The following is a 23893-nucleotide window of genomic DNA, read 5'->3' as shown; positions in this document are numbered from 1 at the left end:
GCTCCTAGGACAGCGCCTTGGAAATAGCTCTGGACAGTCCGCGAAGGCCGAGACCCATCAGCCCCTTTCCTTGGTGCTGACCGTCTGTAGTGAGCACGGCCGCTGATCAGGGAGGCCGCTGAGCGGACCCATGTTTACCTGGGGTCTAGATGCGGGTTTCTGCAGATCCTCCCCCAAAGAATGACCCTGCCAGGGATGGCTGAACTTTCAGCCCTAGTAATCTATGCAATCATGTTGATGGAAAGGAAGGGATAAATTGGAAAATGTAGAGAAGATAAGCCTCCTATCATTTAATGCCCACTACTAAATTCATGAAGGCCACCCTTGTATCCCTGGCAGTAACATGAGGCGGGAATCAGGATTAAGATGCTAAAAGTAGGCAGGTAAGCTTAATGGCAAGAGGGACACTTAAGAAGTCCCAGAGGTCTCCCCACGAGTTACTGATTAATCGCAGAAGGGAAAGTCAGAACCCTGCAGTGGAGAAAACTGGAAGACATCCCTCTACCACGTGACCAGGGCAAACAAAACAGCCCCGTGTGCCCAACGTGGGCAGAGCGACGCCGGCACTGCTGAGCTGCTTCTGCTGCGTGTTCCTGTGGTGGCCCTAAAGGTCACCTGATGGCTAAGCACAGCAGAGGTTCACCTCTCAGATCTAGCGGCTGCAAGCCTGAAAGCAGAGTCAGAGGGCAAAACCCAGTGCTGGCAGGCCGCCCTCCGTCCAGTGGCTGTGGGGACAGCCTCCCTGGCCTCCAGCTCCCCAGTGCCACTGTGCCAGCTCCCCTTCTTGGGACGTCATCAGCTCTCCCGCTGCCTCTTGCTCACAGTCACATGGTCGCCTTCAGGACTCAGGTGGATGATCCAGGATCTTCTCCCCATCTCAAGGTCCTCAGTTTAATCACATCTGCAAAGACCCTTTTCTCAAACAAAGGGGACATTTACAGGTCCCAGGGATCAGGACCCCATGTCTTTGCTGTGGCCATCACTTACCATTACACAACACTTTCTGAAAATGCAAAACTGGACTATCTTCAGGAGGACACGTCACACAGACCCAAACTGAGGACATTCTGCAGAACAACTGGCCTGGGCTCTTCAAGAAAAACGAATGCCCTGAAAGACAAAAACTGAGGACCAGTTTAAGATTAAAGGAGACCAAAGTAATGTGATAAAAAGGCACCGTGTGATCCTGGACAGGGCTATGGATCAGGGGAGTATTGTAAAGGGTATTATTAGAACGATTACGTAAGGTCCACACCATGTTAAATATTAGTAGCATATCAGTGTTATGTCTCTGAATTTGATAATATAGTTTTTTGTTTCACATTTAAGGGTGAAAGGACATCTCAAATAATTCTGCACTCTAAATATCTATCTATCCATCTATCTAATAAATATCATATCTATTACACACACACACACACACACATCAAGGAGTATGCAAAGCAGGAAAGTCCTAAATGCCTAAAAATCTGCTAGTTGAAGCAATTCTTAAAACAACTGGATGTGTACAGTTTTGAGTTCGGTAGCAGCGTGCTTTGGAATTAATGGATTTCCAGTAGCAGGAGGGAAGTGAGTGATGGAGAGAACGGTACTCCAGGGCCATTTTCGGCTCTTGAATACACAGGAAGGGAGTACCCATGTGTCCTACGATGGAGGACCTGCCAACACTATGCTAAAAGAAAGCAGATCCAGATGGCCTCATATTACATGGTCTCTTTCTCCCTCTGGGTGCTAGTAGGTAGCTAGGCAGATATGGATACCTGTATCTACCTGTGTTCTGTCTCTCTGTCTGTAGATACCATATATCTATTCATATGGATGTGGATCTATTGTCTGTAGATACCATATATCTATTCATATGGATGTGGATCTATTGTCTGTAGATACCATATATCTATTCATATGGATGTGGATCTATTGTCTGTAGATACCGTATATCTATTCATATGGATGTGGATCTATTGTCTGTAGATATCATATATCTATTCATATGGATGTGGATCTATTGTCTGTAGATACCATATATCTATTCATATGGATGTGGATCTATTGTCTGTAGATACCATATATCTATTCATATGGATGTGGATCTATTGTCTGTAGATACCATATATCTATTCATATGGATGTGGATCTATTTACATAGGTGGATGTGGTGATATGTCTATGCGTATTTATGTAGATAGATATGGAGGGAGAGCACACAAATGTGAAATGCTAGCAGTTGGTGACCCTGGGTGAAGGTGATAGTAAAGTTGTTTACAGTATTCTTACAAGTTTTCTGTAAATTTGAATTAAAAAAAAAAATGTGTCTCCAGTTACTCATCAACCGGGGTACAATGTTCAGGTCATTGGAAAATCTAGACCTAGTGACAGTCAAGCCAGGCAGCAGGAGTGCATCTGTGTTAAAGTTTTTTTGTGTGTGTGTGATAATGTATCATAGTGAAAGAAGGACTGGTCTGCTCCTTTAATATTGAATTACTATTGAATATTGAATACTGAAACATCAGTGCTAGGAAAAGCAGCCTGTGGGTGGAGCCTTTTAAACATTTTTCTGGCCTTCCTTTTTGCAACAGTCTTAACTGAATACCATAAACTTGGTGCATTTAAAGTACACCATCTGATGGTTTCCATGGTGCTCAAGAGCTGTACAACCTGCACCACCATCTCTTTAGGATGCTTCCGTTGCCCAGAAGAAGCTCTGAGCCCCTCAGCTCCAGCGCCGTCCTCTCTCCCGGCGACCTCTGCTCTGCTCCAGCTCTGTGAACGAGCCCGTCTGCGCAGCTCATGAGGCGGCACACAACATGCCGTCTTCCGAGGCAGGCTTTTTTTTTTTAACAGCATAGTGTGGCCGAGGTGCTTCGGTCCTAGGCACCTGTCACTACTGCATTCCTGTACACAAATGAGCCAACATGGCCTCTGCGTGGTTCATTTTTCATTGCAGACCAAGACTCACTTAACACAAAAGCCCAGGAAAGGTGCCAAACTGAAACGGAACACATCCAGTTATTTTAAGAACAACCTCATCAACCAACCATGTGGGAGGCTGAGGCTGGAGGATGGAAAGTTCAAGGCCAGCTTCAGCAACTCAGCAAGACCCTGTCTCAAAATTAAAAATAAAACGGGCTGGGGATGTGGTTTAGTAGTTAAACACCCCCAGGTACAAAAGAAAGAAAGAAAAGAAAAGAGAGAGAGAGAGAAAGAGAAGGAAAGGAAGAGAGAAAGAGGAAGAAAGAGAGAAAGAAAGAAAAAGAGAGAAAGAGAAAGAGAGAGAAAGAGAAAGAGAGAGAGAAAGGGAGAAAGAGAGAAAGGAAGGATAACCTCATCAAGCAGGTTTTTGATCATCCAGGGCTTGCCTGCTCTGCTTACCCCGTGAAACCTGGCCTCACCTGCTGGCCTCTAATGAGACCGTGTGGGTAAGACCCCACAGGGCTACTACCTCAGAGTTCTCTGACCCACTGACTCTCCCACCCGCACTGCCCCACTTGTCTCCTGGAAGCCAAGTCCTGGCCATCAGTCTCTGGATGGCCTGGTGCTGTGAGGGACTTCCTGGTTCAGGCAACTGTGTGTGTCCCGGCATCATCCATAGAGCGTGTGGGTGTCCCTGCCTCTCGGGGTCTCCTTTCCCTTGATCGGCCCAAGTCTCTCATGCCGCCCACAATTCCTCTGGATTGCTCAGTAAGAACTACTTTGTTGACCTGCTCATCCGTTGATGGGTCGGCCGGCCTTTGGCTACTGCGAATGATGCTGCTCTGCATTGTGTTGCTCATGTTGCTCGAGTCCCTTGTTTTCGTTTCTCTTGGTCTGGCCCTAAGTGTGGAACAGCAGTCACGGGGGGACTGTGTTTAACCCCTGAGTTGTTTTCTGCCAGGTTGTTTTCTGAACCGGCTACACCACTCCTCACTCCTAGCAGCCATGCGTGAGGGTCTCTGGTTTATCCTGTTTACCCGGCCTCAGGACAATGCCCTCTTGATCACTGTTGCTCAGGGGCGGAGCCTTTTATGCAACCCAGTCACCCACCAAATGAGCTGCCCAAGGCAGGCCCAAGACCCGCCCACCCTGCCCCAACCCTGGGCTGTGGCATGTTTTTAAAATTTTTATTTATTTATTTATTTTTATTAAAGTAATTTTTATTTTTACACATTTTGATTCATTGTACACAAATGGGGTATAGCTTTTCATTTCTATGGTTGTGCACAATGTAGATTCACACCATTCATAATCAAACATATACACAGGGTAATACTGTTTCCTTCTACTGTTTTCCCATCCCCACCCCCTCCTACCCCTTTTTCTTCTACACCATCCAAAGTTCCTTCATTCTTCCCTTGCCCCCGCCACCCCCCCTTGTTATATATTGTCATGCACTTATCAGAGAAAACATTCAGCCTTTGGTTTTTTGGGCTTGGCCTATTTCACTTAGCATGATATTTTCCAACTTCATCCATTTACCAGCAAATGCCAAAATTTTATTCTTTTTTTATGACTGAGTAATATTCCATTGTGTATATATACCACAGTTTCTTTGTCCATTCGTCAACTGAAGGACATCTAGGTTGATTCCACAATCTAGCTATTGTGAATTGAGCTGCTATGAACATTGATGTGGCTGCATCACGGAAGTATGCTGATTTTAAGTCCTTTGGGTATAGGCCAAGGAGTGGGATAGCTGGGTCAAATGGTGGGTCCATTCCAAGCTTTCTGAGGAATCTCCATACTGCTTTCCAGAGTGGCTGTACCAATTTGCAACTCTACCAGCAAAGTATGAGTGTGCCTTTTTCCCCACATCCACGCCAACACTTATTATTGCTTGTGTTCTTGATAATAGTCATTCTAATTGGAGTTAGATGAAATCTTAGGGTGGTTTTAATTTGCATTTCTTTAATTATTAGGGATGATGAGCACTTTTTCATATATTTGTTAATCACCTGTATATCTCCTTCTGTGAAGTGTCTGCCCATTTCCTTAGCCCATTTATTGATTGGGTTCTTTGTATTTTGGGTGTAAAGTTTTTTTAAGTTCTTTATAGACTTTGGAGATGAGTACTCTGTCTGAAGTGTGTGTGGAAAAGATTTTCTCCCACTCTGTAGGCTCTCTTTTCACATTATTAATTGTTTCCTGTGCTGAGGAAAAAACTTTTTAGATTGAATCTATCCCATTTATTTATTCTTGCTTTTATTTCTTGTGCTATGGGGTTGTTAAGGAAGTCTGGTTCTAAGCGAACGTGATGGAGATATGGGCCTACTTGTTCTTCTATTTGGTGAAGGGTCTCAGATCTAATTCCTAGATCCTTGATCCATTTTGAGTTGAGTTTTGCACAGGGTGAGAGATAGGGGTTTAGTTTCATTTTACTGCATATGGATTTCCAGTTTTCCCAGCACCGTTTGTTAAACAGGCTATCTTTTCCCCATTGTAAGTTTTTGGCACCTTTGTCTAGTATGAGATAACTGTACTTATGTGGGTATGTCTCCGTGTCTTCTATCCTATACCATTGATCTACCTGTCTATTTTGATGCCAGTACCATGCCATTTTTGTTACTATTGCTCATAGTAGAGTTTAAGTTCTGGTATTGTGATACCTCCTGCGTCACTCTTCCTGCCCAGGATTGTTTTGGCTATTCTGGGTCTTTCGTTCTTCCAGATGAATTTCATGATTGCTTTTTCTGTTTCTGAGAGAAATGTCATTGGGATTTTAATTGGAATTGCATTAAGTCTGTATAGCGCCTTTGGAAGTATGGCCATTTTGACAATATTAATTCTGCCTATCCAAGAACATGGGAGATCTTTCCATCTTCTAAGGTCTTCCTCAATTTCTTTCTTCAATGTTTTGTAGTTTTCATTGTAGAAATCTTTTACCTCTTTGGTTAGATTGATTCCCAAGTATTTTATTTTATTTTTTTTTTGAGGCTATTGTGAATGGAATTGTTTTCCTCATTTCCCTTTCAGATGTTTCATTGCTTATGTATAAAAATGCTTTAGATTTATGCATGTTGATTTTATAACCTGCTATTTTGCTGAATTCATTTATGAGTTCTAGAAGTTTTCTGGAGTTTTTTGGATCCTCTAAATAGAGAATCATGTCATCGGCAAATAGTGACAGCTTAAGTTCCTCTTTTCCTATTTATATCCCTTTAATTTCTTTAGTCTGCCTAATTGCTCTGGCTAGAGTTTCGAGGACAATGTTGAATAGAAGTAGTGAAAGAGGACATCCCTGTCTTGTTCCCATTTTTAAAGGGAATGCTTTCAGTTTTTCTCCATTAAGAATGTGTTGGCCATGGGCTTAGTATAAATAGCCTTTACAATGTTCAGGTATATTCCTACTATCCTATTTTTTCTAGTGTTTTGAGCATGAAGGGGTGTTGTATTTTGTCAAACGCTTTTTCTGCGTCAATTGAAATAACCATATGATTCTTATCCTTAAGTCTATTGACATGATGGATTACTTTTATTGATTTACGGATGTTAAACCATCCTTGCATTCCAGGGATGAACCCCACTTGATCATGCTGCACACTTTTTCTTAGTATGTTTTTGGATGTGGTTTGCCAGGATTTTGTTAAGAATCTTTGCATCTATATTCATCAAGGATATTGGTCTAAAATTTTCTTTCCTTGATGTGTCTTTGCCTGGTTTGGGTATGAGGGTGATATTAGCTTCTTATTATGAGTTTGGTAGGGTACCCTCCTTTTCTATTTCCTGGAATACTTTGAGAAGCATTGGAATGAGTTCTTCTTTGAAGGTGTTGTAGAACTCGGCTGAGAATCTGTCTGGTCCTGGGCTTTTCTTGGATGGTAGGTTTTTAATGGCTTCTTCTATTTCATTGCTTGATATTGATCTGTTTAAATTGTGTATGTCCTCCTGGTTCAGTTTGGGAGGAACATATGTCTCTAGAAATTTGTCGATGTCTTTGGTACTTTCTATTTTGTTGGAATACAGATTTTCAAAGTAGCTTCTCATTATGTTCTGTATCTCAGTGGTGTCTGTCATGATATTTCCTTTTTCATCATGAATTCTAGTAGTTTGAATTCTCCTTCTCTTTGTTAGTGTGGCTAAGGGTTTTGTCTATTTTGTTTACTTTTTCAAAGAACCAACTTTTTGTTTTGTCAATTTTTTGTGGCATGTTTAAAGGTTCTGTCTCCTGGGCATCTGCACCTCCTCTCTCTGGCCATGTCCTTGCTCGGCCTTCCTCCCAGCCTTTCTGGGTCATTCTTCCTTCCATTTCCAGTCCAGGAATGTTTCTGTCTGATGTGGGCAGTGGCTCGTGATAACCAGAAGCAGTACTGAGTTCTGGGAGAGGGCGGAGATCAGCTATCAAGGGATGGAGGGCTTTGTCTGTGTCCCCTGATCCCAACTGACACAGATCTTTGGGGTTGACTGTGATTCATGTTTTGGCTTTGTTATGAGAATTCCAAAGCTGAACCCAAGGTGTGAACAGCCTCACGAGCCATGGGGAAGACATTCCAGAAAGTATTCCATGACACCCGGAAGAAATAGGGCCTGGGTCAATTCCTCCACACGTGGCTCTTGACCTCCCAAATATTCCTGAGCTTTCCATCCTTTTGAAGGCATGCAGACGAAGATTCAGAGAGGTGAGACCATTTGCCGTCAGAGGGTACCGTGTCTTTAAAAGCCTTCTTCAAACAGAAATGTTGCCGCAAAGGGAGATTTTAGACTCGCTGCAGGACGTAGAGGACTCTGGAACTGGAAAGGCGGCTGGAAAAGGGAAGAAATCACTGTCCTCAAGAGAGCGACACAGGGAAAGGGAACCTCCCAGAAGACGGATTTCAGCCCAGCAGAGGGACAGACAGAGAGCTCGGACCACACGTCCCCAGAACGGGGTGAGCCCGGTTTCTCCGATAGGGAAGTCGTTAACCCGGCCATCTCTGAGATGATCGGGACAGAGGAAGTGTTGGGTCGTCTTTCTCACCTGGAGCCGGATAGGGTGGACGGGTGTGTGGGACAAGAGTCCAGGGACACCTGGAAGGGCCTCTTTGCTTCCCAGGCTAGAAACCAGCAGGTCGTTTTGCAAACAGGAAGTGCAACATGAAGAAGGCAGGGACGAATGGCAGATCTAAGAGTTCCAGAGTCTATGTCAGCTTTGTGACCGCAGCCTTTCCCTTAGAGTAAGGAGTGGAAGGTCAGTCGCCAAAGCCACAGAGAAAAAGGTCACAACGCACAGGCGTCGCACAGACTAGCTCTGGGGGTGGGCACTGCCCGCCACCCTTCTCTGCCGAGATGCCAGGCCAGGCATATTTATCTCGCCTTTACAGTGTGCACTTCTGATGAGCACAGGACAGAGGGAACCCTGCAGTGGCCTTGGGGGGTCCCCTTTGGGTAAAGTGCAGAGAATACAGCATGACCAGGCCCTATATCTGTGCTCTGTGGGACCCTGGGGCTTTGGACTGTTTCCAACTGGTTATTAGCAGGGATTTTCCTTTATACCTTCGTACTTTTTATTTTACATAAGTACATGTTGATTTAAGAATGTAAATAAGTGAAATGATAATTATAAGAAACCCCACCTGATAAGATAGCTCGTGGTATTGTTTCATGACAAAAATACACACACACACACACACAAGCACACACATATATTGGATTTCTTTAAAAATGGAGTTTCACTATAATACTCTTTCTTTTTTCCTTCCTTCCTCCCTCTCTCCCTCTCTCTTCTTTCTTTCCTGGGATGGAACCGAGGGGCACTTAACCAACCAGCCACAACATCAGCTCTTTTTAAATATATTATTTAGAGACAGGGTCTCACTGAGTTGCTTAGGGCCTTGCTAAGTTGCTGGAAGCTAGCTTTGAACTTGTGATCCTCCTGCCTCAGCCTCCAGAGCTGCAGGGATGACAGGCATGTGCCACCACACCCAGCTCGCTACAGTACTCTTTTCTAAGTCCCCGCCCGACACACTCAACTGCCTAGGATGCACATCCTCCCAGGTGAGCTGAAGTCTTTCCCGATGTCACTCACAGTGGCTGCTCACCACTGCCTCCTCGGGGCTGCACAGTGGCCTTCCGGGGTTGGCACCTCACACTAATTACAAAAGCAGAAGAGCACACTTGGCCTCCTCCAAGCACAGCCCGAGCAGGACAGTCTGCTGGACGTCCCCCATGTGTCCCCTGACTTTCTCAGCAAAACAGGGGCCTGTGGAAAGGGGAAGCAGGGCAGGCTAACGCTGGCTCCTGCTTGAGAAGTCATTTCTGATGGCTCCCTTAAGTGCCAATGAAATAAATGGCTCCCGGGAAGTAGGTCACACTTGGTGGAGACTGCATTCAAAGTCATCTGCAAGGCACCACAGTACAGCACACGTGCCACACAGTAGTAGTGTCACGAGTGCCAAACAGATCCTGGGCTTGGGGTCCACAGCGTGCACCCACGGAAGCTTCAGAACAGCACAAACGACAGGCCTGCCTTGCTTAGGCCACAGCCACAATCCTGAAAGTCTGGGGCAAATACACGTTGAGTGGACTAACCATACCTTGCCACTCAGCTTGGAGATGGCTCCGTTTCCCCTTCTGATTGGTGTTCAGTTTATCCAGCTCTTAAAACGTCAGTTTCAAGTTCTCCCAAAAGGTTGAGCCTGGGCCAGCCTGCAGAGGATGGTCCAGGGGTGGGGGCAGTCCTGTGCCCCAGAGCTGCGGCGCCCTTCCCTGCCCTGCTCGGCCTGGGGAGCCAGGCAGCCCTGGACGGCACGGATTGCATGACAGCCGCGGTCCTCTGCTTCTGGACGGCGTGTCCAGCGAGGAGCCCGGCAGGAGGTCAGGAGGGAGGAGGCCGAGTGAGGTTCCCATGGCCCAGACTCTGTCTGCAGTCTCCACTGGAGGAGCCTCATCCCCAGGACTCACCTTCTGGCTTCTGATGGCCTCTCCCCGCCCTCCACGTTGGGCCTGGTGGGAGTGACCGCGCGGTGGCTTCGCCAAGCCTCCTGGGAGGCTGCCCTGCGCCTGCCCTCTCCCGGTCAGTCCAGCAGCTCTCTGTGAGGAGCCCCCTCTGACTGAAGCGTGCCCTCCGCCTCCTGAGGGGCCCTGCCCAGTCCAGTCTGGAGAGCTTAGGAATCTGTTGACAGCAGATCATCAAAGGTCGCGTCAGCACCGCGGTGCCGGAAGCCTGCGGAAGCTGGCTGCCCCTGAGGGCTCTGCAGAGGGAGGGATAAGGACGCATGAAACGGATGGGACCGGCAGGCATGGAGGACATCACCCGAGAAGGGCGCTGGGGTTGGTTTGGAAGAGTGTTGTCCCCAGGCCCATGTGCTAAGGGCTGGTCACCAGCTCTTGAGAGGCGGTGTGTTCTGGTCAGCTTCCTCCACGCTGTGACGAGAGGACCCCACCAGAACTACAGCGACGGAGGGAAGTTCATGTGGCGGTGTCAGAGGGCTCAGTCCACAGACAGTGGGCTCCATCCTCAGGGCTCGAGGTGAGGCTGAGACTCATGAAGGAAGAGTGTGGCGGAGGGAAGCAGCTCACAGGATGATCAGGAAGCAGAGAGAGAGACTCCTCTCTGCAGATACAAATAGGCACCCCACAGCCACGCCCGACACCCACCTCCTCCAGCCACACCCACCCGCCTCCAGGTACCACCCGGTTAATCCCATCAGGTGACTGATTCACGGGTTGGGTTAAGGATCTCGTAGCCCAGTCATTTCTCCCCCAAACATTCTTGCACTGTCTTTCACATCCAAACCATAACACGGTGGAAGCCTTGGGAAGTGGTGCCTGGTGGGAGGAAGCTGGGTCCCTGGTGTGCTTTGAAGGGGATATGGGACCCCCACCCTGTCCCCTCTTCTTGCTTCCAGTCGCCAGGAGGCGAGCAGCTGCTCTTTACGCTCCTGCCATGAGGTTCTTTCTGCCTTGCCACAGGCCCAAAGCAGCACGGCCAGGCGACGTGGACAGAGACCTCCGAAACCATGAGTAAGCTGACTGTCCTCCTCCACGTGTCCACCTCAGATATGTTCTCACATGACAGGGCTGACGAGCAGAAGAGCCAATGGCTGGGTACGGAGGCTCTGGTGCCACCCTGCCTGGGTTCGAACAGCACACACTGACTGTGGCAGACAGGTTCTAAGAAGTGCTCCTGTGTCCTGGCCCCTGGTGTCTTTGTGTGTGTGCTCCCCTTGGGTGAGCAAGGCACACATGACGCTTATAGCCAGTAGAGCATGGCAGAGGGGTGGAGTGTCAGGTGACGGTGCTGCATCTGCCCTGCGGGCAGGCGCCCTCCCTGGCTGGCTCTGCAGTGGCGAGCTGCGTGTGAGGGCTGCACAGAGTGGCCCCGTCAGCAGGACTGAGACCGTCACTCCCACAACCTCCAGGAGTGGCCACTGGCCAGCAACCACAGAAGCTTGGAAACAGATCCTTCCGCGGGCAAGTCTGCAGGCTAAACCCCAGCCCTGGCAGACATCCAGACTGCAACCCACCAGGGACCCCAAGCCCCATCAGTCAGCCAAGCAGCACCCACTTCCTGACTCCCAGCTGATGGGGGACCAGAGACAGTGTGGCTTAAGCTGCTATATGTGTGCAAATTTGGTAGGCAACCACAGACCCTTAGGGCTTGCTCTCTGTGTCACTGTGAGCGACTCGTCAAATCAGCCTATGCCTCGGTTTCCTCATCCATCACCTGGGAACCACAACCAGACCCATCTGCTTTGCAGGGCTGGGGAGAGGGTGACACGAGCCCACTGTGCTCAAAGCAGCGCCTGCCAGAGGCAGCTCGTCACATGCAGGTGCTGTCTGGTGTTCCCAGAACATCCAGACTCGGGCGCTTAAGGGGCACACCAGTGTGTCAGGCAGCCTTCTCCTGTCCACCAACACAGGAGCCTTTGGGGGACATCTCCTATCCCAGATGTACCACCAGCTTCCCTGACCTTCCTCCTGCACTCTGCCCCCACCTGAACCCCAAATGTCCCCGTTTTATGTTTGGGAAGTCTGACATTGATTATTTGATACTGGGGATTGAACCCAGAGGCGCTTAACAACTGAGCCACATCCCCAGCCCTTTTCATATTTTATTTAGAGACAGGGTCTCACTAAATTGTTTTGGGTCCCACTAAATGATCCAGGTTGGCCTTGAACTTGCAATCCTCCTGCCTCAGCCTCCAAAGTCATTGGGATGACAGGCGTGCACTGCACCCAGCTCAGTCTGGCATCTGATAGCAGGTTTCTACAGAGCAGAAAGCACCTTTCCTGGAAGACACTTGGCCCAGTCTTCTCTGACACTCTACTACCCCCTCTGTCATCCTGCCTATGGACTTTTCCCCAATGGGATCTCTCAGAAAATTGACTACAAGTTTAGCTTGGCTGAGGTCTGGGGAGCCCAGGAGCAGAGTCCAGCCCAGATGCCTGTTCGGTTAACATCTACTGTGACACATCCCTGGAGGGGCAACAGAGCTCAGGCACAGTGCCAGAGGCAGCCCTGCAGATCTGGAAACAGCTCCCTCCTCAGCCCACATCTCCTCCTAGGGCCTGATGAACTTCCTGTTTCAAGGACCCTTTCCTGTCAACCTCTTCCACCTGTCCCTTCTGCAGAAATGCTGCTCGTCCACATCCATCTTTCTCCAGAACATGCCCAGGGCATCTGAGCGCCTCCCTTTCTGTTCCTGCACCCACCCCTGTTCCTTTGTCCTCACAGCCCCTAACACACGACCCCCTCCCCACCAGCAAGCCCTCTGTTTCACGTTCACTTTTACCTCCAGTTCTCACCTACTTCTCTGGTGGACGTGGCTTTCCCCCACTGTCCCCAAAAGTCAACCCCCAAATAAACATACCCGTGTTCACCTGTGTGTGGATGCAGGTGTTTCAGTCTGTTTTTTCACTGGCTTGGACTAAATGACCTACCCAGAACAACTGCAGAAACCTCATGGTTCAGAGGTCTCAGTCCATAGACAGCAGGCTCCCTTCCTCAGGGCTCAGGGTGAGGCAGAACGTCATGGCGGAAGAGTTGGGGGAGGGAAGTGGCTCACATGAGGATCAGGACGCAGAGAAAGAGCCTAAACTCTCTTTGCAAAATAGACACCTCAAAGGTGTGCCCCCAAAGAGCCACCTCCTCCAGCCACACCCCGCCACTCAGTTAATTCCATCAGGGATTAATCTGCTCAATACGTTAAGGCTGTAACCCAATCATTTCTCCTCCAAACCTTCTTGAATTGTTTCACACGTGAGCTTTTGATGGACACCTCACATCCAAACCATAATACCAGAGAAAAGTGTATTGGTAAGTTCACTCACCCCACACGTGGTGACCGAGGAAAAAGACCCAAAGAGGAAAACTGACAAGCCCTAAATTAGCCTCTAGCGAGTCCTGACCCCAGGAATAACATCCCAATTTCCCGACCCACAGTAGACACTGTTGGACAAGAGAGATGGCCTGTTGGAGAACTGCAGTTCCTTCTCCCAGGGCCAACAGGACAGACCCCCAGTGAACTGGAAACCCCACCCCTCGAGACGACAGGCAACCTCTTATTGATGATCTCTTCCTGATACCGACAGAGCCTGAGAACAGGAACGCTCAGGAACTGTGGGCGACTCCCACTCATGGTTTCTTCCGAAGCCCAGGCAGAGTTGCTGGGAGAGGTGGGAGTGAGTCTGGAAAAACAGAAAGCACCACTTCTGGGGACCTCTTCGCAGAAGGGCCCTCCTCTGGGACTGTTCTACCTGCCAGAGCCTCACAGCTTCCAGAGGGCCTTTCTGTCAGCTCGCCAGGACGGGGATGCTTCCAGCGACAAATGGCTTCACCGCATCTGTATCTGCACCGAGGAGAGAAAGACAACACGTCCACAGGCGTGTCCTGAGCAGCAGGGTCACTTCCTGCCTCCCTCTTTCCCTGCCCTTGGGAGACACCACAGTGGTGGGTGGGTGGGCGGACCAGTGGGTGGATAGACAGACGGAAGAGGGAGTTTCCTTGTTGGGATTCTCATAATTGGCGTGTGGTTTACATTCCACTCATCTGGAGGACGGTGATGGTAATCAGAAACAGCTTTGAGCTAAAACTGCCTCTCACGTCAGGAAGGTACTGGATCAGGCAGGGGTCTCTCCTCTCCTTCCTCTCCTCCTTCCTGGTCAGCACCTCCATCTTACCAGCCCCTCTGTCAGTGTCTGTGACCCCAGCTCACCACCATGAAGTCCTTCTCAATAAACTAAAAGGACCAAGTACATAGAGTACATAGAGTCTTTTAAAAATCAAACAGTGAACAGAAATGTACAATGAAGTTCCAGATGCCCCAATAGAAGGGTTGTATACTGCAGAAAAGGTTGAGGGTTGTATACTGCAGAAAAGGTGCACTCCCGATTTACTGACTTGGCAGGGGCGGGGGTGGAAGCCAGGGCCTCCTGTGTGCCAGGCAGATGCTCTTCCCTGAGCTACACCCCATCCCCAAAGGTCACTCCTAAACCTCTAAAGATGATGTTCTTGAAATTAATATCGAAGGGATATTTCTAGACCCCAAACTCTGGCCCTTTCTGATTTTACTTACCACATTTAAAGATCATTTCAAATTAGGGCAAGGCAATTCTGGCCCATTCTTTAGAATAGCTGTATTACATTCTATTGAACTGTTAGATTAACCATTTTTCTACTGATGGTCTGTCTTAGTCAAGTCAGGCTGTTATAACAAATATCACAACTGGGTAGTTTCAAAAGCAATATCTCCTGACTCTGGTGGCTGGGAAGTCTAGGCTTGGGGAGTCAGCAATTGGGGGTCTGGTGAAGATGCACTTTTAGATTCAAAGACGGCTTCTTGCTGCTCCCCCCAGTGACAGATGGGGACAGAGCAAACACCTTTCTCCAATCTTTTCTTACAAGGGCACTACTTCCCCCAGGAGGGCCCCATCCTCGCCACTGAATCACCCCCAAAGACCCCTCCAAATATCATCACGGTGAAGGTGAAGGCTCCGATACGTGAGTGGGGCACATCCCGGGTCAGCGTGGACATCTGGGGTTGCCCTGTTTTCCTGAGGCTGACGTACACGGCCGTTCACGGGTGGTGTCGCTTCCCTGAATTCGCAGCCTGGAGGTCGCCGTGGGAAGTTGGTTTGGGGTGTCAGTCCTGCTGAAGTCCTGCCAGTCCACGAGCTCTGGGAGGTGTCCTCGCTGCCAACAGACCCCAACCAGGGAAGCCAGGGGGACGGGAACCGAGGGCCAAAGAGATACGGAGGAAGGGACTTGGACCCAAGAGGGACAGACACGGTGCAACAGGAGCCCCCAGAGGGCAGGCAGAGGGTGCCTGCAGCAGCCTGAAGACACGGACTCCAGACCTGCCGGACGTCCCGCGGCCGGGGAGACCGAGCTTCGCGCTGAGCCGCCTGCCCCAGGCCAAGGCTGTCCTACTCCAGTGGCTGACGCTTGGGCCCTCCTCCCATAAATCTGAACTTGAAACCCTCTCCCTCCACTGCCTCTTGTCTTCATTTCAGCCGCTCTTTTCTAATATTTTTCTGTCCTCCAGAATAAATTAAATGAGCTTGGTAAGCATTTACTGAGCTCCTACTGTGTGCAGAACACTTCTTTCTCTCCAGGTTGGGGCAGCTTGGGGGACGCCAGTGTCTAAGGCACCCCTCAGTCTCCCACAGACACAGTGGGCCTACCTTCTGGCCCACGAGGGCTGCCTAAGCAATGCAGTCTCAAGACGCGCCCTCCTGACATGGGAGACGACTAGTTAGAGGGCAGAGGGGTGGAGGTGAGGTGGGGCCTCCTTGTCTGCACCAGTCTCCTGCCAAGGCGGGACCCCAGATCTCAGTGAGCATAGGATCCCCTGGCCTGCAGCTCTGGGCTCCACGCTGGGTGTGTTGAAGACTGAGATAGAGGCTACGCCAGGGGCTGAGGCCACAAGGGTTTGCAGCGGAGGGACTTCAGAGATCCCTGTGGGCAGGGCCGCGGGGCCGCAGGAGGCAGCGTGGCAGAACAGCCTGTCCTCTGAGGGCTCTGCATTCGCAGATCCGACCAAACGTGGCCGGAAAATATTGGGGTGGGGAGACTGCAGCTGAATCTATCATGCCCGGACTTTTTTCTTGTCATGATCCCCTAAACAATATAGTACGACAGCCGTTTACATAGCCTTTACGTTGTATTAAGTGTTAATTTAGAGATGATTCGAACTACACAGGAAGAGGCGTGTGGGTTCTTTGCAAGGCCTTGCCATTTGATCAAAGCGACTTGCATGTCCTCAGATTTTGGTAGGGTGGGGGCAGGGCTGGTGGAGCCTGCTCCCCTGTGGACACCAAGGCCCTGCTGTCCCTCAGGGCTGGTGGGGGAGGCTGGCAGAGGAGATGTCTGCAGTTGGACAATGTCAGAAGCCGGCCACTGACCCCTGCACACACCCACACCCACTGTCCCGGAGGGCGGAGGGACAGAAGCTCACCTAGGCCTCTGCAGTCATTCAGTCCCCAGAGGCCAAAGCTTGGGACCTGAGCAAAGGGCTCCGCCGAAGTCTGAATCATGGGATGACAGTCACATACGGAGGAGTCCCCAGGCCAGGCACTGCCCACAGAAGCCCTGCCTGTCGGGTTCCACACCTTGGTTTTCCAGATAGGAAACGGGAAACTCCTGCTGGAAACTGTATCCAGGAGCTCAGAGCGCTCTAAGACTTGGCAGGACCGCCTGGTGAGCCTGCCCCAGGGGAGGGGACCTGGGTGGCAGTGTGAGGTGGCAGGAGGTGGCCCTGACGGGGCCCCGGCAGCCAGTTGCATTAGCAAAGCCCTTTGGGGTGCCTCCTCTTTGAGCAGACCATTTATGGATGCATCTGTGACCCTGGAGCAGCCCGCCCCCTGCAGCCTTGCCCTAATGGGAAAGCCCCTGTCTGCCCCTGTGACCCTTGAGACCCCCGGTCTGCTCTGCACCAGGCTGTCCTGAGTGCCCCACCTGGGGGTCTTGTCTGCCCTGCAGACAGGGAGCCCATTCAGGCCCTCGGTGGCACCAGGGGAGTCTGGCCCCGGAGGCCTGGCTGGGCTCCTGCGAGGCCTCCCTTGGCTTTATTCTGGCAGAGGAGAAAAACTGACTTTACAGGTCCGTCTTGCTCCATAAACCAGAAAGCCACTTCCAGCTGGTGGGATGGTGTCTGGTGCCATCCTGTCCCAGCAGGGAAGGCTCCCCCGCGCCGTGGAGGCCCTGTGGTCTCTCACAGGCTCAGCCAGGCAGCTTTTATAGGCCTTGGTCCCCAGAGTGCTGAGCCCGGGCTGGGTCCACAGGGGTGATATTTGCTGTACCTGCTCCTGGCTCCGGACACCGCGGCTTCCTGCTGGGCGTGGTGGTCACACTGCCACACAGAGCGTCCTTTCCTGGGGTAGGGATTTGGAAGAGTGGGGATCAGTAAGTGAGATTTAAACCACATCTGATTCCAAAAGGCTGCGAGCGGCCTCCCCCGTGTTTCCACCCAGACTGTCCCCAGGGGCTCCCAGCCTCAGAGGCCACACAGCTCTGGAATCAGCCAGAAGCCTGGCTGCCTGGGGACAGCGGCGCACAGACGCAGACCCACCTGAAGGCCTGTGCAGCCTGCAGGCCTCCTGCCCGCGCTTCATGAGTAGCTGAAGGTTATGATGTTTAAATATGAAAAAATGCTTAGCTAAATAGGCTGGCTTGTTTGCTTTTGCTGATAGTAACAGTCTGCCCACAGAGCCCTTTCAGACCTCTTCAGTGTTTTGGAAAGTGGATAAGGGACTCATTCAGGGACGCTTAAGTTTAACCAGAGCCAGGAATGAAGCAGGAGTTCATGAAACGCCGACCAGCCCGGACCACACACGGAGAGCTCTGCACTGGCTGCCGCCCCTCCCCCTTGGCCCTCCCTCCCTGACACACACACACACACACACACACACACACACACACACACACTTGCACGCGCGTCTCCCCAGCCCTCACTCTGACAAACCGGCCATGACTGACACCAGGAAACCCATAATCAGCATGGGAGGGGGCCTTCCTGGGCTTAGGGGGCCCTTTGTTAACCAGGAGCTGATGAAAAAATGGATTACGACAGTGTGTGCCCCTGTACTAAAGAGAGCTCACAAAAAAGCCAGGGCCACCTCAACACAGCTTTTAAGAGAAAGCTGGAGCCAAGTGGAATTGTCGAAATCACCTCTGTGTGGAAAGGCAAGGAAAAAACCCATGTTCCCCCAATCAAGGCCGGGCGGGCCCTGTCCCCGGCCTCCAGCAGCTCCGGGAGGCTCTGCCAGTCGACTGCTCGGAACATTTGTTTATATCACGGAAGTCATGATAGGGCCCCCGGGACATGTGGGGCAGTGCAGGGACGAGATGATTGGGAGCACGCTTCTTTTAGCAGACCTCGGGGCGGAATGATTTATTCTCCTCTGGCCCTTACCCGTCCTCCGCTGCAGACTTCAAACAGAGCAAGCAGCACCCGACCCGGGCTCTGTGGGAAGTTGGGAAGATGTTAAATTCTCTTTCTTTTTTCCTTGTGAACTTTTATTTCAATGGATGCTTCGATCTATACAGGAAGAACAAGGCAGTTAAATTCAGGAAATATTTATGGCGTCTCTGAGATACAATGAACCTGGGGGTAGTAACGTGTGGGGCGGGGTGAGGGGCAGACTGGAGCAGAGAGGCCTGGAGCGCAGCTCCCAACCCTGCAGTCCCAGGGCAGCTCTTTATTAAAGGATAATAAAACACCCTGTGTTCATCAACTCTCCGTAACTATAACAAATACTTGAGACAATGAACTTATAAAGGAAAAAGGTTGATCTAGTCTCCCAGTTTTGGAGGTGCCACTCTGTGCTTGGTTGGCCCAGTTCCTTGGGTCTGTGGCGGGGCAGCACATCATGGTGGGAACACATGATGGAGTGAGACCAATTCCCTCACAGCCCAGGGAGCAAAAAAGAGAATAAGAAAGGGGCCAGGGTCCCACGATCCCCTTTGAAGGCACACTCCCAGTGACCTAAAGCCCTCCCGCTGGTCCCAACTCCTAAGGGTTCCACCGCCTCCCATTATTTGCACCTTAGGGACAAAGCTTTGGGGACATTCAAGATTCAAACTATATCATTGTCCAAATCCAAGGCCCAGGGAGACATCAGTGTTATACCTGATGTTATGGTTTGGATCTTAAATGATCCCAAAAGGCTCATATGCTAAAGACGTGGTCACCAGCTTGTGGTACTATTGAGAGGTGGGAGAACTCTGGGAGGCGGGGCCTATGGAAGGATGTCAGGTCACTGGGGACCTGCCCTTGCAGAGGACACGGGGAGGCTGGTCTTTTTCTCTCTTTTAGCTTCCCTCTGCCACCTGCTTCTGCCTTGATGTACTATGCTTTCACCAGCCCCAAACAACAAGGCCAAGTGACCACGGACTGCGACTTCTAAAACTGTGAGTCAAAATAAACCTTTCCTCCTGATAAACTGACTATCCTGGCTATTTGTCACAGTGATAGAAAACTGACAAACACAGTTGGCTGGCAAAGCTGGTGTGATATTACATGGTCCTTGTCTTCCTTTGCCCTATGCTTCTGCCCCCCACGGAGCTGGGATTGGAGTCACTTCCTAAGTAACTTCTTGCGTTCTCTCCCTGGGTGCTGCTGGGATTGCTGGCTGGAGAGAAGCTGGGCTGTGTGCCTTCTTTCTTCTCACATCCATAGTTTTTGAAATGAGATGATTTTGCTGACAAATAAAAAGCAGGAAGCTCACGAGTTCTGGTTTGGTTTGAGACGGAGCCCACAGTCTGGAAGGCCTCAGTAGGGCACGCACGCTTCACCTCAAGCAGCTCAGAAGGCTGGGAGGAAGAGTTCTTGCTCCTGAGTTTTCCAGAAGCTACCTCATAACTGTGAAACCATTAACCCCAACTCCCCCAGGCTACAGCAAGGGCCACAAAAATGGAACAAGGTCCAACTCAAATGTCCCGCCAGAGCGGCCACCACATACCCGATGTCCCCCTCCATCCCCATCCTGGCTGGACAGAGCCACCTCCTACTTCTCACGATGGGGTCACCACACATGATAAACTTGATGAACTCGCTCATTTCTTAACCAGAGAACTGCTCTTGAGTTACCATCTTCACGCTCTTACAGAAAAGGCATGTGACCTCCTGCTCCTGGGCTCAGGCACTGCTCCATCCGGCCCCTGCGACTCCTGGCGAGCCTGGGGCAGCACTGGGAGCATCTGAGTGCCTTCCTGAAACTCAGACTCCCAACTGGCCCCGTGGGTCACTCCCAGGCCAATCTTTTTCCAAAGGCCTCCCAGTCGGAGTGGGAAAATTGCAGCTTCTCCAAACAGGAACTAGAGATGAGGATTTTGCTCTTGTGGTAGATGTGGGGAAGGCAACACGAGATTCCCCCTTTTCAAAATGCCAACAAACACGTGTGAGGCTTTGTTAGTCCATTTTCCATCACTGTGACAAAATACTTGAGAAAATCAACTGAAAGTAAGAAGATTTCTTCTGACCCATGGTTTCCAAGGTTTCCATTCATGATTGTGTCACTCTGGGCCCTGGGAGGCAGATCATCATGGCAGATGGGCAAGGAGAAGCAAAGCTGTTCACCTCCTGGCAGCCAGGAAGGAGGGAGCAGGGAGGGAAGGAGGAGAGAGAGAGAGAGAGAGAGAAAGAGAAAGAGAGAGAGAGAGAGAGGGAGACAGAGGGAGAGAGAGGAGCCAGAGTCCCAATCTCCCCCTCAACAGCATGTCCCCAGGGACTGATTTTCTCTGAGCATGGCCACCTCCTGACATCTCCGCCACCTCCCAGTAGTGCCACCACCTGGGAACCCCAATTCCACACTTGAGATTTTGGAAGCCATTCCAGATCCAAACTGTATCACAGGTCCAGAAACACGGTCCATTTCCAGGTGTCTGATAAGTATTCTGGAGGACATTAGGGAAAGGAGCAACCTTTTTACAAGGTGTGGCTGAGCCTGTCACGCTGACCAGCATCTGTGTTCTTCTTTCTCCTGAGTGCACCCCTAGAACCGTGCCTGGTCTCTGTCACAGTGAGACGGAGCCACGGGACTGTTGTCGCTGTTTTTAGAGAAACAAGTTAAACAGTTTAATATACCATCTATGTCTGCTCTTCAGTTTGAAGATGGGGACAGATGCATTCACTCTAGAGATGGGACAAAGCCTGGAGCGATGCTACTCACCTGTGACCCCATGATTCAGGAGGCTGACACGTGCGATTGAAGGTTCAAGGCCAGCCTGGGCCACCTAGGGAGGCCATTTTCTCAGAACAAAAATGAAAACTAAAACCGGAGAAAGGGCTAGGGTTTTCGCTCGGTGGAAGGAGCTCCGTGGAAGGTTTTAGCTCAGCAGTCCTAGGTTGGGTCCCCAGTACCACAGGGCGGGGCAGAGAGAGAGAGAGAGGGAGAGAGAGAGAGAGAGAGAGAGAGAGAGAGAGAAATCTAGTCACGGACAAGCAGACCAAGTTGGGTTTAAAGGTTGCATGTTTTTTATACTTGAAAATGCCTAGTGGTTTATTAGTCCACAGGTAAAGATTAACCTACTGGGAAGGTCTTTCAAAACATCGCAGATGACGGAGGAGGAGAAAGGAAGTGTTGGTTTGGGGTTTATTGATTCAAAAATCAGATGAATTGCCCTTTTATGGATAAAATTAGTACATGGATATTGATGGGGCTGTAAAGAAACAGGAAGAAAAAACATAGTCACTCTTATTCTCAGTACCCAGAAATAAACACTGGTGATATTTTGTTGTGTTCCCCTCTGGGGTTTCATTTTTAACCAACAAAAATAATGTGATTTTCATACCATACAGAGGCCTGAAAGAGTCCAAACTACAAACACAGAGAATAGAGTCTAGGAAAATAACAGAAGGCCTTTTGGGGTTTTTAAACATGTGTGTGTGTGTGTGTGTGTGTGTGTGTGTGTGTGTGTGTGTGTGTGTATGACATTTATTTTCAACATATATTTTTAAATCAAGTATATATGAATCACATATATATGGTCCATTAAAGAACATATATTATACATACACATATACTTACCTTCTAATATTTCTGGATGTCTAGCAATATCTGCTTTGTCTCTGCTCATAGTCTCCATTTTTCCTCTTTCTATAAGTTTCTGGAAACTTCTGTGCTCTCTACAATGTGAAAGAAGACACAGCTTTTAGAAGGACACTGTGATTCAGCCATGGCCTCAGATGCCTGAGGAACCCAAGGGCAGGGAGCCCAGGGAGAGCAAGGGACCCCAGGGATGGCTCCCTTCTCCCTGCCTTTGGCCGCTCTCTCAGACTACTGTGGTCCATGCGGGTGGGGGCAACCCTCGTCCTGCCCTCCTTCTGGCTCACCTCCCTGTCCCGCAGGGGCTAGAACACTCCACTGCCCACAAGTGTGAGTTGGAACTCCGGCGCACTCTGGCCGCTTTGGAGGATGGACTGGCGACATCAGGGCCTCCTACGAGCTGGGGCAACGGTAACGAGCTTGTGTGGTGTCTGGAGCCTACAGCAGTAGTGACCTTTTCCTGGGTATGGATGAGGCAGCAGCTCCTTTGGTGGCTTGCTTTGACATGGTGGCTTTGAAAATCCTGTGTGAAAGTTTAAGTGAGAGCTGGTTTTCTCGGCCTTCTCACCAGTTCGAGAAGTCATTTTGCTGAAGTCCAACTCAAAGGATCCAGAGTGGATTCTGTTCTCTGCCACTGTTGGAGCAACTCTGTTAGGTCAGTGTATCTTGAGCATCTGTCCGAGTCAACAGGTACTGGGTAGAACAGGCCCATCAAAGAAGCACAAGGATGCCCTGCACTGACCACACTGAGTTAATTAATCCTCCAGGTGCCATGTGAGCCAGGACAGTCATGCATCCTGTAATAACACTTCGTCCAATGGCAGACTGCACATAAAACGCGGTCCCACGAGATCATAAGAGCAAAACTTCCTCCCGCCTAGGGCCTCACAGCCACGGCACGGTGCACACATCACTCACGCTAGTGGCGGTGCTGGTGGAAACGGATCCTTCCCTGCCACTGGCAAACGCAGGTGCAGGCGGGGCTGCTGGCTGCAGAGCTGGCTGCACTACCTGCTCATCATGCTTTTAGAGTCTCCTCCTACTTATTAAAAACCAGACTGTCATGCAACAGCATGCGACGTGGCACCACAGCAGCCTCGCGCACCTTGCTTCGCGTGGTTCTTGACGGCGGGGAGAGCCACGTCGAGTTGAGTGCTTGACCTGCGCACACAGGTTCCATAGGTGCGCCTAGGAAGCTGTACCCCGCTGGAATCACCTAGGTCGCCCCGCCCAGGACGTAGCCCCGCCCAGGGTGTAGCCCCGCCCAGGGCATAGTCCCATCCTTCACTGACACTCGATGGTGGCTGTACCGTTGTTCTCCTATCAGAAAACTGAGTCTCAGCTGGATTAAATCACTCGCCTGAGGTCACTCAGACAATGGCCAAGCTGGTCCCCACGCAGCCCGGCTCCAGGGCCTGCAGTCTTCGTTGCCGCCATTGTGCTACCCGCCCTGCCTAGGTCCAGATACATTCTCGTAGCTGGTCCACGGCTCGTTTTGTTTGCATGAAGTTAACCTACAAAGCCATAGAATCCCCACTTCTAAAGCAGTTGTGCTGTTGTTTGTTTTTTCCTCTTTGATTGGGAAATACTTCTGCTCATCTCACTCTGAGGGTTTATGTACCAGACCTAAGAGTCTCATATAGGGTCCACAGAGACCTGGCTCCTTGTGACGCTCGTCATGGACTTTTCACTTTCCCACCCCACGCCCTCCCCCCAGCGGAATGATATTCCACGAGCAGCTGTAGAGCCGGTAGAAACTGCTGTGTTTTGCCTTTGAAACCTGGAATAGCAACCAAATAGTTGCTACCACAAGTCATTTTCCGTGTGCTTCTGAATGGGGGTGGGAGTGCGAATCTCACACATTTCCTAATTCTTGCTTTCTTTGAGGGGAAAATTAGACAGGAAAAAAATGGCCTTTCTTTTCACTCCTCCACGGAGATCATTTATCACTGTATGA

The 23893-nt window shown here is 50.3% G+C and overlaps 1 long non-coding RNA gene across 1 annotated transcript; it reads right to left on the bottom strand.

Annotated features, from left to right (window-relative positions):
- Positions 1-15013: 15013 nt before the first annotated feature.
- On the bottom strand, positions 15014-23150 carry LOC306643254. Its single transcript, XR_013758867.1, has 6 exons — positions 22224-23150; positions 21907-22016; positions 18303-18353; positions 17191-17262; positions 16347-16484; positions 15014-15082 (listed from the first exon to the last, which is right to left on the bottom strand). It is a non-coding gene; the product is annotated as an uncharacterized lncRNA (long non-coding RNA).
- Between the last annotated feature and the right edge of the window lie 743 nt (positions 23151-23893).

The sequence above is a fragment of the Sciurus vulgaris genome (genome assembly GCF_902686455.1).
Source record: "Sciurus vulgaris genome assembly, chromosome: 13".
Lineage (NCBI taxonomy): Eukaryota > Metazoa > Chordata > Mammalia > Rodentia > Sciuridae > Sciurus > Sciurus vulgaris.
Note: the sequence above shows the minus strand (reverse complement) of the source record. Positions and strands in the feature narration are given on the sequence as shown.